Raw genomic sequence first — 14,621 nt, forward strand, 5'->3', positions numbered from 1 at the left:
TGATCGCCTCAGGTGAATGAGGTTGAAACTGAAGTTTTGACAACCGATCGCCTTAAAACAGGCACTATCACTGTCAGTGCCAGTGACCTGACCAGAACTGAGCGATTTAAATGCCTCGAATCAACGCTATCACCCATGGTGAATTACGTTATAAAATGACATTCTCGCAACATGGATGAAATGGAGTTCTTCAAATGGCATTCTTTGTGATCGACGTATCAACTAACATCTCAATTTGAAATACTAAAAACTTGCTCTTTCTATTCGCTAGTGTGATTTATTGGTCATGCAAGACCGATAATAAAGTTTTTATTATTTCAAATAATTTAATCGCTAGAGATACCACGCAATTACACTCAGTAAACATCTTCTTCTTTTTTTTCAGCCTTTGTCCCGTTCACAAGCGGGGTCGGCTCGTCGTGATCGGCTTCGCCATTTGGCTCTATCGAATGCCTGATCTGGGTGCAATCTCGAGGCTTTCAAATCCCCATCCAGCGTATCAAACCACCGTTGTTTAGGTCTGCCTTTTGGTCGTTTACCATCGACTTCGATGTTCAGACCAATCTTGGCAAGTGAATTCTCGTTTGCACGAATTGCGTGGCCATACCATCGAAGACGCCTCTCTCGCAACTTTTCCACGATCGGTGCAACCCCATAACGATCGCGGATATCCTCATTTCGGATGTGATCTAAACGTGTGACGCCACTAGTCCAACGTAGCATCTTCGTCTCCATTACCGCAAGACGCCGTTCATTGTCTTTTATGGTTGGCCAACACTCCGAACCATAGAGAGCGACTGGACGGACGACATTGCAGTAAATTTTAGATTTGAGACGTTCGTTGATACGTCGACCACAAAGGACGCCAGTTGTGGAACGCCACTTCATCCAGGTTGCGTTAATGCGTGAAGCAATTTCATAACGCAGCTCTCCATTGGCTGATAGCGTTGACCCGAGGTATTTAAATCGCTCAGTTCTGGGCAGATCACTGCCGCTGACAGTGATTGTGCCTGTTTCATGGGGATCGGTCGTCAAAAATTCAGTTTTGTTTAAATTCAATCTGAGACCGTGTTGCATGAGGCGATCATTCCATTTTTGAACAAGTTGCTCGATATCATTTTTGCTATCAGATGCTTGGAAAACATCATCTGCATAAAGCAGTGCGTAGGACGCTGAACGTTGGATATCCCATCATGTGACAGAGGAGTGGTGAGAGGGCGCTTCCTTGATGAACACCAACAGAGACACGAAGCGGTTTTGATACTCCCGCCATACTTCGAACTTTACTTTCCGGATCGTGGTAGAGCAATTGAACCCAGCGCACGAGTTCTTCTGGCACGAAGTGTTGTCGTAAAGCATACCAGATGAGTTCGTGTGGTACACGGTCAAACGCTTTCTCTAGATCCAGAAAGGCAATGTAAAGAGGGCGATGCTTCTCACGGTGTTTCTCCATGAGTAACCGCGCAGCGTGTATTGCGTCAGTAGTTCCGCAGTTCTTGACAAATCCGGCTTGATTCACGGTTATTTCAACGATTTCGCGAATACGGTTGTCAAGAATGCTTTCAAAAATCTTCATGGTATGGGAAAGTAACCGGATCGGACGGTAATTTGAACATTCTGCTGGGCTACCTTTCTTTTTTCATATTGAAACAGTGGTACTTTCTTGCCAGTCAGAAGGTGTTCTTCCTTCCTGAATATTCCGGTTAAAGAATTCACTGAGCCACAGTGTTGGGTCCCAGCTCTTCGCTTTCCTGAGCTCAGATGCGATGTCGTCAGGTCATGTTGCTTTCCCCGATTTCATTTGTTTTATTGCCTCCTCGACTTCAGTTGCGCTGACAGTGAAGTCCTTGGTGTTTAACGTAGGTACCTGTCGTGAGACTTAATCCTACGGTCCTCTTAAGACACGGATTGATTTTGTGACCACAATCAGAGCCCCGCTGAGACAAGCAACAACAGTACCAGTCTATACCAAGTGCATAGCTTAGCATTCATACTGGTGGATGCAAGAATTACCTAGATCTCTACCGAACTATGGAGTATGGCACCCGTGTTGATACTCAACACCACGTCGAGGCCCGAAGGTCTCTTCTCGCTTGAGCATAACCACAACTACCATGAAACTCCCACTGGGGGGGCCAACCGCAAATAACCGAGCTGTCCTCACATACAACAGGAGTTCACCCGAAGTATGTGAGTCCAGGGGCTTTCCCGGTTCCCATGGTACCAGTATACCCCTGGTAAGGTTTCGTGACCAATTTGCCATTTCAGATGAGTCCCCGTGCAGACTCGGGTTTGATCGCCCTGATTAGGTCTTTGGAGCATTCGCCTACTGAATCACGGCCGGCAAACCAAAGTGATTACAGCGTCTCCCGCTGCCACCACTATGGAGGTTCTCCTCGCCCACTTGGTTTTGGTTTGGCCGATAGGGTTGCCGCCCCATCTTCCTCGCCGCCACCTCTGAGCACCAGTTGCGGTGACAGGTGGAACTGGTCCAAATGTCGGCAATAATTGTGGATGTGGAGGATGAGCAAATTCTTCAGTTGAAATCTGCTCGAAGTATTCTCGCCATCTATCCGTGTCGGCTCGACGGTTGGTAAGCAAAGTACCGTTCTTGTCATTAACGCAACAGAAGTGTTCGATATCCTTTGTACGTTCGTTACGGCTTTTAGCAAGTCGATACAGATCTCTCCCGCCATCCCGAGTGTCCAATTTATCGTAAAGATTTTTGTTATGGTTCTTTGCTTCCCGGTTGGTATTCTTATAAATTTGCCAATTAGCAGGCGTTTTATCGTCGAGAAATTTGTGGTAGAGGCGTTTCTTTTCACGGACTTTCATTTCAACATCATCATTCCAAAGCCAAGTATCTCGGTTGACGTACCGCTTACCCGGCTTGGTGACCCCGAGGGTTGCAGAGGCCGCTTTGTGGATCGTGTCTTTCATTTGGTTCCAGGATTCTTCCACATTCGTAATGGTTGGCAATCGTATGAATGAGACCGTTTCTTCTTTCTCCTCACCAAATCGCCACCATTTAATGCGCGGCGGGCCAGTGCGTTCCTCACGCTGTTTTATCGGTGGCTTAATTTGCAGGACGGCAATCAATGGCCGATGTTGAGGTGCGATGGTCTCATAGGGAACGACTTTGCAATCAGTGACAGTGGTAAAATGTTGGCGTCTTATGAGAATATAGTCGATTTGCGTTTTATTGTTCCCACTATAAAATGTGGGAAGGTGAGACAATCGTTTGATGAACCATGTATTCATTAGTACAAGGTCATGGGTGTCCGCAAAATCGATTATACGCTCGCCACCTTCATTGCGCGTTCTGAACCCCTTTCCCCCATGGCACCTGTTACCGTCTGCCTTTTCACCCACATGACCATTAAGGTCGCCGGCAATGATTATATAATCGTCAGCAAGCACGTGACAAGTCTTTTCATCGAGAAGTTGCCAGAAGGCATCTTTCTCGGCATCAGGTCGACCTGTTTGTGGTGCATATGCGGTGAAGAAGTGAATAATGCGATCAGCTGATATAATGGTGAGCTTCAATGTTAATGCTTGGGGTGCTACGCTCCAATACTAGGGATCCATGGACTAAAAAACGAGGGAGTAAGTTGCTCCTCATCTAGTCCGGTCCACCATCATGTGGATGGGGACTTAGGATCCCACAGATCCTAAACAACAACCTAGCTTTAGTCTAGCTTAGACTAGAACGACTGGTGTTTTAAGTCCAATATAACTCGCAACCTTGTCGTGTTTTTGCGATGATAAAAGGGAGCGTCTTTCCACCTGTTGGCACTTTCGGTCACGCTGCTCCCAGGGCAGAGGTGAGGCAGCGTCTGATGAGTTGCCTCTGCCCTGGACGAAACCGTCAGTCAAATTTTTGATTTTTTCAATTCTTAATGCTTGGGGTGCTACGCTCCAATACTAGGGATCCATGGACTAAAAAACGAGGGAGTCAGTTGCTCGTCATCTAGTCCGGTCCACCATCATGTCCAATTAATTATTGTCCTCAGGAGGACTACTTAAAGTAGGGAAGTTAAAAGGACCAAGCTGTTCTGCATTATAATTTCGGCAAAGCCTAGGAATCGGGAAATGAAAGTAGACTTCGAGCTCTGCGAAGGGCATGTTGAAAATGTCTACCCTACCTGTGTTATAAGACGCAGGACGGCAGGTGATCTCGTCAGCGGCGGAGCAGTCCATCAGACCCGAGGAAAGTTTAAAGAATGTGCATAGATCCAGATAGGATTTACGCTGTTGTAGGAAGGGAAGTTTCAGAAAGCGGAGGCGGGAGGGGTAATCCACCCGCGGGAAGCTTTTCTTAAAGAAGAAGGAACGGGTGAATTTACGTTGCACATTTTCAAAGGCAAGACAATCACAGTTACGGGAGGGTGACCAGATCACGGAGCAATACTTGAGGGTATTTCTCACGAGGGAATTGAAGAGGGCTAAGGAAGGTTGGATGGAGTCAAAATCAGAGGAGGAGCGAAGTATAAAGCTTGGCAATTTTGCTGCTCGATTGATGACATCGAGGCAATGGGTGTCAAAGCGGAACAAACCGGGACAAACCAGAAAAATGCATGTCAGGATATACTGACGTCTTCTGCACCGATGGCTCAAAAGCTGAACAAGGTTCTGGAACCAGAAACTACCTCTCGAATAAAAACGAGAAATGGAGAGTATGCGGTGCTCTGGCCGAAGTGAATGTACGCAATGCCAAGAGGCAACCTGAGTGATTGATGAGCGGTTAAAGGAATAGACCATCGCAATCTGTATAGATAGGCAAACTATATTGGGGGAGTTGAGCATTCCTCTAGTCGTAAGTCGAAATGGAAGAATCGATTCCATGGTGCAAATCATCAATCTTTCAGTATTCACAAACTGACATGCTGGATAGAATTTTCAGTGAAAGTGTACAAAAAATGTCTTTTTAGAGTAGTTTAATGCATACCTGCATTAACATTTTTCGGCATTTAAAAACTTTGGCTCTTCTTAAAAAAATACGCCCGATTGAGAAGGGTGTTAAAAAAAAACCTATTGTTATATTGCAAATTCCCCTTATCCCCCCCCCCCCCCCCCTACTAGTTATGGTAGAATTGTTAAAAGGAACAGGGTATGCAAATATCAAAGAATTGATAAAGCTGAATAGTTTAATTTTTAATATTCCATAGTCAAGTTGACAAGTGACAAGTTTGTAGCAATGGTCTGAGCGGGTGTGCGCGGCTTGCCATGGACAGTTTTCAGAATTTCTCGTTATTTATTTATTTTAGGTAGACGCCCCCTATGTAGTCTGCTGAATGCACAGCGCAATTCATCGTACCCTTTTAAGATTTTGGAAACAGTACCTGGATTTTTATTGATAATCCTCCCAATTCTCCTGACAGATTTATCTTGACTTCGCAAAGAAACCATTAATTCACGGATCGACTTTGGTGCTACCATCGTATATGTAAGCTGAGCACAGACTAAATCAATTGCTATTCATATGACTTAGTTTTTGACCTTTGTCCTTAAAGCCTGTGGTGAATATAATTAGTTGTAACTGTTGACATGTTTTATTAGCTTTGTTTGCACAAGTGTTTCCAGACGTTTTTTGGAAAAGAGAAATTATTTTATATTCCAATCATTTCTTATAACTATTGTTGGTATGCATTCAATGTTATATATTATATTAAAATAAAACTTTAATGTCTGCTGTGTATTATCAAAATAGTTTTAATAAGAGATCTATCTTATTTCCGACAATATCAAGATAGTAAGTTTTAAAACGTAGGTGTTTCCAAATATTTTTTGCCCAGTGTATGTATGTATGTACATGTGATTGAAATTTTTAATTTTTTAATGGGTTGTTGTGTTAAACGCGTCATACACAGTATCATTTTAAATATGTTATAAAAAATAAACCACAAATCGTAAAGATGAAAATTTCAAAAGAAAAAATTTCATTACAAACAGGAAAAAAACTAAACAGCGCTCACAATATGGAGATATCGCAGCGTGAAAACAGAAAGAGGTAGAAGCACGTGAGGTAGTGCCCACACTTGCCAAATAACTTGTAACCCAGTAGGAAGGGTAATATTTACCAGATCGATTCTGTAAGAACTATCAGGAAAGGTGCAGCGCTTACTTTATTCAGTACCAAATAGATTACTTTTCGATGGGCATGTCCTAGGCTGGTAAGTACCTGCTTCCTGCATTGACTGGTAAGAAACTGACCAATTGAAATGCTACTTCATTTTACGAAAAGTTTCAGTATTTTCTGAAGTGCTTGCATTGCACAAACATATTCCTAAAGCCAATAAATCTCCCAGCTCTTCAAAATAATTTCGGACCTCGAAAAGTTGTTTTCCAATAACGTATCCTTCCTCGCGATCTAGAAAGCTTTTTATCTTTATGGGAACAAACGGCTTGCTTCAGATATCCTTTTTGAAACCAGTTCCTTTTGACTTGCTTATAATTTGTTCATCACAATATCTATTGTGAAGCTACTACACTATTTTTGATGATTTTTTGGTACATTCCTGGATATTCTGCAGAAAATTTTCGAAGGCACACGTCGAAAAATTATTGATGAAACCATTCTCTGATGCATTATGTTAGATTCATTAAGGTATGTACACTATATGTGGCGCTATTAACACCATAAAATACAGAGAAATATTTAACAAACTCAGAAAACATCTCTTGAGCTACATCAAGACTTGGTGCAAAGCTTTTTGGGCATGATGTCATCCGACATGCACAAAAAAACAGCAAAGAATGATAATTCCGGACATCGCCTACTATATTTTTCAAAACAATTATCCCATCATATAATATGAATAACCAGAATTCCCTTGCTTTGAATCTTCTCACGTCTTCAAAACTCCTAGGTTTCCGCGACAATTCTTTCAGCATAAAAATTGCAAGTGAAAGCTGCCTTAAAGATAATCGCGTCTTTTCATCTTGATTTAATTTATTAGTTGTTTTTCCGTCTAGTATAGCAAGAAGAATTTTTCGAGTAACTCGCAAATTTATAAGGTATCTAGTGGGAATTGGGATATCATTCCAATCTGCGCCTTTTGTAATCAATCCTTTTTATTATGAAAACATGGTTTATGATGATCCAAATATATCCTTTGTGCGAACATTATATCGGTACGGTTTCTTGCATGTTGTCTACGTTTACTGCAGCCATGAAAAAGTTATACACGGCGGTGCCTGTAAGAAAAGTTCGCGCAGGGGCAGTGTATAATATCAATAATATCAAATATGATACATATTATTTAGAACACTCTACAATATGCTTATAAAATTAAAACGAAAGTGGATATCAACACAATATTTCACAGTTATTTTTAACATATTATTTTTCAAACAAGTCGGGGAAACGGAAACTGGGCGCTTCAGGTACCAAAGGTTTTGTGTATTTCTTAGTACTTAGCAGGTAATATATCCATATATTATGTGAAAGTATGCACTTTCGGGTGATATTGACATTCACAGTCTTCAATTTTCAAAGAAGCATCAACTTTAACGTATTATAACTTTGTTAGTAATGGCGCGATTTCCATCAAAGATCATGCTCTACATTATAACGTACATCACCGCAAAATTTCGTGGTCCTAGGATGAACTTAAGGGGGGTTTGCAGCAGATTACTAAACATTATAGTAATATACTATTATTAACTTTATTTGAAGAGATATGGGTATGGAAGGTATTTCGGAGCCCAGGCATGCCCCCTGATTTTCTTCAAATTTTTTGGTTGAGTTGTTTCTGAGAATGACCCCCTTAAAGAAATGATCACTTTCAACCCTCCGCACTTCCCACCTTTCCAACAAATGTCAACACTAAGACCGGCTTCGAAAAGTACTAAACGGAACCTTTAATTTGATACCCCACACGACTATATTTGATAAGAAAAAAATGTACACCCCCCTTCTGCAGGTATGGGGACCCCCCCTTAAATTCAACGTAACAGGATGTAACTCACTGTAAGTGTGAGGTGTTCACAGCTTCCCACCTTTTAACCAAATTTGGTGTCAATCGCTGTAACCCTCTCGGGGAAAAATGCGGGTGGCGGACAAACAGACAGTAAACCGATTTTAATAAGGTTTTGGTTTACACAAGCCTTAAAAAAGTTAAAAGAAAAAGAATACAGGAAAAATTGGTTAGCACTTGAATGGTCCCTTAAGTCGAAATTTCTAAAACTCGAGCATTTTTTCCTGGCAAATGAGAATTCGAGTTAGAGAGATTATACTATGCTGATTTTTAAAGTGTTGTCTAAAACAAAATCTTATTAAAATCGGTTTACTGTCTGTCAATCTGTCTGCTTGTCTGTCGCACGCATTTTTTCTCGAAAACGGTTATAGTGATGGACACCAAATTCAACGGAAAGGTGGGAACTATGAACGTTCACACATACAGTGAGTTACAGAATTCTACATTGAAGTTAAGGGAGTCCCCATATAGTCATGTGGAGTATCAAATAAATTTTCTCGGTTAGTACTTCCCGATGCTGATCTTAGTTTTGACATTTCTTGGAAAGGTGGGGAGTGTGGGGTCGATTGATCATTTCTTTCACGGACCCCAGAAATACCTAACCAAAAATTCTGAAAAAATCAAGAGGGTGCCACTATATGGTGCTAGAGTCCGAAATACACTCCATGCCGATTTCTATTCAAATCTAGTTAATACTAGTATACTGCCATAGTTTTTAGCAATTAACTGTAAAACTACGCTTAAGTTTATCCTAAAACCAATGCAGCAATGTAGGCTATACCATGCAAAAAAGATGATTCTACCAAGTTTGGTGGTGGTATTAACAAAGTTATAATAGGTCAGATTTGTCGCTTCTATCCAAATTCAAGACTTTGAATATCACTATCCCATGAAAATGGATATTCTCACATAACATATGCATATGTACTAATAGGGACAAAGTCCCCGAAAATGTTTTTATAAAAGAAACAAACAAAAGTTTTCATACCTGAAGCGTCCAGCGCCCGGCTTCCGGATTTTTACCGAACTGGCAAATGTTTGTTTAAAGTTGCTCGATTTTCACCAAAATAATACTTTGACCGTTCATTTAAAATAGTTGCAATGAACCTACCAAAATTCCAAAATTTTGTTATGAAAATGCTGCGTGCTCTTTTATGCGGCATAATCCTCTCAAAACCCGCATTGTGTTATAGAAAGAATTCCAAATTTCACCGAATTTTTTCTTGGAAATATCACTTGTTGCCTTATATTATTCAGAATTTATATTATTCTTTAACCAATGAGAAAATCGATTCAGTGGAAAACTCTATAGTTGTGTTACCATTTACATTTACATAAAACTCACTCCTTCGACGATTACCTACCTTGTCGTGGTGAGGAAGATCAGTAAGGAAGATCCTGCAAGAAACGGGAGGTGACACCTGAAGCCAAGCGGTAATCAAAACCCCAAGCCAAGTTGTATTACCAGTGCTGAGGGCTGAATGGTCACAGGAGTTAAGATGTGGCCGCACCAGGCCACCCCAGTTTCAACTAGCCTTGTCTCGGCAGAAAGGGGCTCTGACGAGATCAACCTACTTTCCCCGATAAAACTGAAGCCATGGCAGCCAATTATGAAAAAACAAAAAAACAAAAACATAAACCTGTTAAACAAACACAATTAAACTTCGATCGTAACGATCCAACCCCGTAGTGAAGGGGCAACCCTAAGCTCATTGATGCAGAACCTGAGTCTAGACTGGGCAGGATGTGATGCCAACGCTCACAACATATGCCGGGGAAGTTTCAACATTCACCGATTGGCAGATCTTTAATTTGAGTAATGAACCCACTTTCTTGAACGTGGTCAGGCGAGAGGTCATCGACATCACGGCGGCATCTCCTGACATCGGCTCTGGTCGGAGAGTGGGAGAGCATCAAACGATATCACACTCTCGGATCACAAATGCATTGATTTCGTAATGGATATGGATCCACCTCCACCCACTCCATTTCGGAATCCGCGGAAAACAGATTAATGATATATAAAATAGAAGTGAGCGCCCGAGTCACCATCCCTGGGAAGCGCAACAAATCCATTGCTGGAATTGAGAAGAGAACCCAGGTGATCACAACTAGCATGAGAGAAGCTTTCAAAGGAAAGCTGTCCACTCAAGATACCACAAAAAAGGGAAAAACACCATGGATTTGGCAAAACAGAGGAGAACGGAATCGCTATAAAGAAACGCCGGGTGCTCTAAAGAAGAGCATAAGGTTGGCTAAACGATCATTATAGAGACACTTTTGCAAAGAGACTAACTCCCTTGAGGCAACCTCAAAGCTGAAGCGGATTCTGGTGAAAGAACGTAACCAGAAACTGGGTTATTTACGTTTACAGAACGGGAAGAACACAGAAAGCGATGAAGAAACGGCAAACCATTTGTTTGAAGTGAATCTAATCTCGGGGCCAACAGGTGCATACAGCCCTCAACCGAGAATGGAATCTGGCATGCAAAATAGTATCACTGGATTGAGTAAAATAGGCATTTAAGTCGATTCATACATACGCTAGGAATAAAGAGGATTGGATGCCCTGGGTCTACATATTCGGAATATATACCGCGCATGCCTAGCACACGCTCAAATTCCAATTAACTGGCGTGACGTGAAGGTGCTATTCATCCCAAACCAGGGAAACCCACCTATACAGACGCAAAAAGCTTCCGACCAATAAGTCTAACGTCTTTTCTATTAGAAGGACTAGAAAGATTAGTAGATCGGCTCATAAGGGATACACACATTCCTAAGTGGCCACTTCACCATAGGCAACCCGCCAGCCAGAAAGGCAAATCCATGGAGACAGCACTCTATAAACTTACGGCGAAAATTCAAAAGGCGATGTTCGAAAAAGAATACGCCTTAGCGGCATTCAGAGATATCGAATGTGCCATCAATTATGCCTCATTCGCGGCAATTTGTAATGCTGCAAGACAGCATGAAAGTGAGCCGCTGCAAATAAGTGGGATCCTTCGCATGCTAGAGTGGAAAAAAATCCACATATCGGTCTGCCAGAAGTCTATTGAAGCAGGATGTCCTAGGGGCTGTCCACAAGGAGGGGTTCTCTCTCCATTGTTATGGCTCTTGGTAATGGATACCCTGCTGTGGCTCTTGAAAGACAAAAAGTCTTCGCGCAGGCATTTGCAGGCACTTTGCTAACAGTAGGAAGCTGCTAATCCAGATTCAGAGGCTTGGTTGCCTAAGTATTACTGAAGCAATGAGTATTACGCCGACTGCGACACTTGAAGCTATCCTAAATTTACCCCCCATTCACTTGGAGGTGAAACGGAAAGCAGCAGCCAATGACGCATATAGACTCGATACCATTAGGGGCTGGACAGGTGGCCAATCACACGGTTATGCGTCTATCTGGAAATTTCTTGACAAACGTTCGGTAGCCCTGATGCCGACCGATCAAATGGTTTCCTGATTCGTGTTTGAAAAGACAAAGACTGATCGATAGATGACCATGAATCTTTTCAAATTGCAGACTTAATAATCTTCACCGACGCAGGGGTTTTCTCGGGGAATCCGATTATGGAACTGGCCCGACCCCTCGGAAAAATGACAACCATATTCCAAGCGGAGATATATGCCATTTTATTGGCAGCAGAAGAATGTCTGCGACAAAAATGGAGAGGCCGCACCATTAGAATCTATTCCGACAGTCGGGCAGCATTATCAGTACTAAACAGCAACGACATATCAAGTCAGTTGGTGTAGAGTTGTCATCATGCGCTGCTGAAACTTGGCCGACTGAACGAAACATTCCTGATGTGGGTGCCGGGGCACTCAAACATCGCTGGTAATGAGGAGACTGACAGACTGGGTCGCCGAGTGTCTGCATCCACAATGGTAGGGCCAGAACCAGGTCTTGGAATCCGGTCATCCCCTGTCAAGTCTACTCTAAAGGGTGAATATGCAAGGATTCACGCAGCCGAGTGGAGAAATTTGGACTCTTGCCGGCAGGCGAAAATCCTTGTGAAAGAGCCTAGGGTCACTAGAGTGGCATTTTTGTTGTTCTTTTAAAAGTGAGACATGGAAACCCTAGTAGGGCTTTTAACGAGACACTGCTCCTTAGACTACCATATGGAAAGGATTGGGCTGGTGGTTTCGGCAATGTGCAGCCAATGGGAGAAGGAGGAGGAGACGGCCCTGCACGAACACACCTTGGCAAGGTTTTCTTCAATGAAGAATCTGCACACTCTCTGCCTCTGGAAAACGTAGGCGGGAAGCCATTGAATAGGCGATTTACGGGGACAGTACAATGGGCCTAACAATGACCTGAGTGCTCGGAGCTGCGGCTCCTCCCAGTAAACTAAACTAACTAACTACATAGAACTCATATTTCTTAGCTGATGAAATGAACTCTAACCACCAATCTCAAGCCCTTTTTGGTTTATTAAACCCTTCGCTATAAATCCTATTACATCTATCTCAAGCAATACAAATTATCGATTGGATTTCAAGTAATCAAACAATTTGTTTGGGGTCTCTATTATATTTAAATAATGTTATAATAAATAAAAGCTATTGCATAAACCGTCACTCTCTTTAAAACTGCTTGGAGGGGTTGCTTTTAAAAAGTTGTAATTAAACTAAATGGAATCATTGTCTGTAAGAAGCAAAGTGAAAACCACCGAGTTATTTTTGACTTCCAGTTGAAAGTAATAGTATGAGAGGCAAAGTCGAGAGTACTCTCGAGCTTTCTCTTGACGGAAAGTGTTGTCCAACTATTTTTATATAAATATATAACTAAATAAGATTTTCAATAAAAATTTGCATGATTTTTGATAATTTCGGATACTGATAGAATCGGGAAATAATTTTGAGTCGGAACCCCTCGAATTTTGAGGTCTATTCTTCCCAGGATTCTCTTACCAACATATATATATATATAGATGCTCTGGCTTCTCTTCAGTGTCGAATAAATCTTTCACCTTTTACTAAAGATTTCCGTGGAGAGGAGCACTCTAATGAGTCTAAACTAATTTTTTGCTGTACCCGGCGAAAGTTGGGTCCAAAAAAAAACCTGGCCCAGGTTTATCCTCACCTGAGTTGCGCACGCAGAGCTGCATGCGACCAAGCGCGTGTCATGGATTGCGGATAATGACATGACCCACCGGGTCAGCTACGAATATCGCAAGTTAATCTTGTAAATAAGTAGCCGCGGACAAGCAGAACGTTCCCTTTGTGTTCGTCCTCCCTTACCGATTCTTCCCTTTCAGGGGGAGTAAACCTCCTTAACAAATCCGTAATCCGGGGTGAAGGGATCGACGCGCCTATCGGATGAATTGCAGTGACGTTACACTGTATTTCAGCGGCTCCCCTCCAAATACCTTCCCTACCTTTGGAGGTAACCATGGGGCATTGCAACATTGGGGCTCTGTTGCAGGGTTGACTGCCTCCCCAATACTCGTGGGAACAAAATTGGGGAAAATAATTCAAATTTTTTTGATGGGGCCCCAGGGACACGAAGACAGTACCCAACACGGTTAAGGGTCGTTCAGCAACATCAGAGCGGCTCTTCGCCCTTGGATGTTTTGGCGGTTATGCCGTCAACCACCAGGGACGGGAGACCTAGGCGTCGTATGGTTTGGACGAACCAACTTAACGAATTTATCGTCCGCGCCTATTACTGTGTCACGGATTTGGAACGGAATCCATCAGGGTATAGACATCGACTCTATGACGCGTTCATAACCCAATTTCCGGAGCTAAGTTATGTTCCGGAACAGAACGTCGTCAACCAGTACCGGGTAATAGTGAATAACAACCGAGTTGCCTTACCAACTAGGCAACAAATCTTCCAAGAGGTTTCACTTGAACTCGGGCTGGAGTCATCAAATTACCGGACTAGTCAACGGAGTAACACAAGTACTCCACCTGTAAGGCACTCCATGAATCCAGTAGTTAGGAGAAGCTTAGTAACTGGGGATGTCGACCCAATTTATAACTGAGGCTGTGACCGCATTCCAGGTCGCATTCACAGAGTATGCTGAGATTCTCCCAGACGCTAGGCCAAAGATCCCAAAACTGAAGTTTACTTGGGCAACTACTAACATCATTGCTACCGTTGACAGAATGGCTGATCGAGATTACTGCTACAGAGGTTCACAGCCTGATCTACGTTGCAGCTGCCACTGTTATTCGTCTCCATAATCAACATCTTAGAGCGAATAACAGAGGTATGCGCAGAAGGGCTTTACCGTTCTGGGTGTTTCGACTCAACAAAAGAGTCGAAAAGTTGAGAAAGGAGATTGGTCGTGTCACGCAAGCACTCCTTCGAAATCCATCACCAAGAGTGCACAGATGCGTTGCGAACATCATTGGAAACTACCATCTGTCCAATGATATGCCAATCGAAGAAATCCTCGAAGTGCTGAAGCAGAAACTTGCGGTATGCTCCAATCGCATCCGTAGGTATCAGAAAAGCTTTCAGCGAAGGACAGACAACACCTTGTTCTTCCAGAACCAACGGGGATTCTACAAAAATCTCACCAACTCAGATAGGGAAAGTAACCTCGATCTGGATCAGGCAGAAGACTTCTGGAGAAGTGTTTGGAGCGAATCCAGCCGTTGCAATTTAGAAGCAGCGTGGCTCCCACA

General features: G+C 42.7%; 1 non-coding gene across 1 annotated transcript; it reads left to right on the forward strand.

Moving 5' to 3' along the window:
* Positions 1-12,913: 12,913 nt before the first annotated feature.
* Positions 12,914-13,033, forward strand: LOC119656337. Its single transcript, XR_005250040.1, has one exon. It is a non-coding gene; the product is annotated as a U5 spliceosomal RNA (small nuclear RNA).
* Positions 13,034-14,621: the final 1,588 nt, after the last annotated feature.

Source organism: Hermetia illucens, chromosome 4 (assembly GCF_905115235.1).
Source record: "Hermetia illucens chromosome 4, iHerIll2.2.curated.20191125, whole genome shotgun sequence".
NCBI lineage: Eukaryota > Metazoa > Arthropoda > Insecta > Diptera > Stratiomyidae > Hermetia > Hermetia illucens.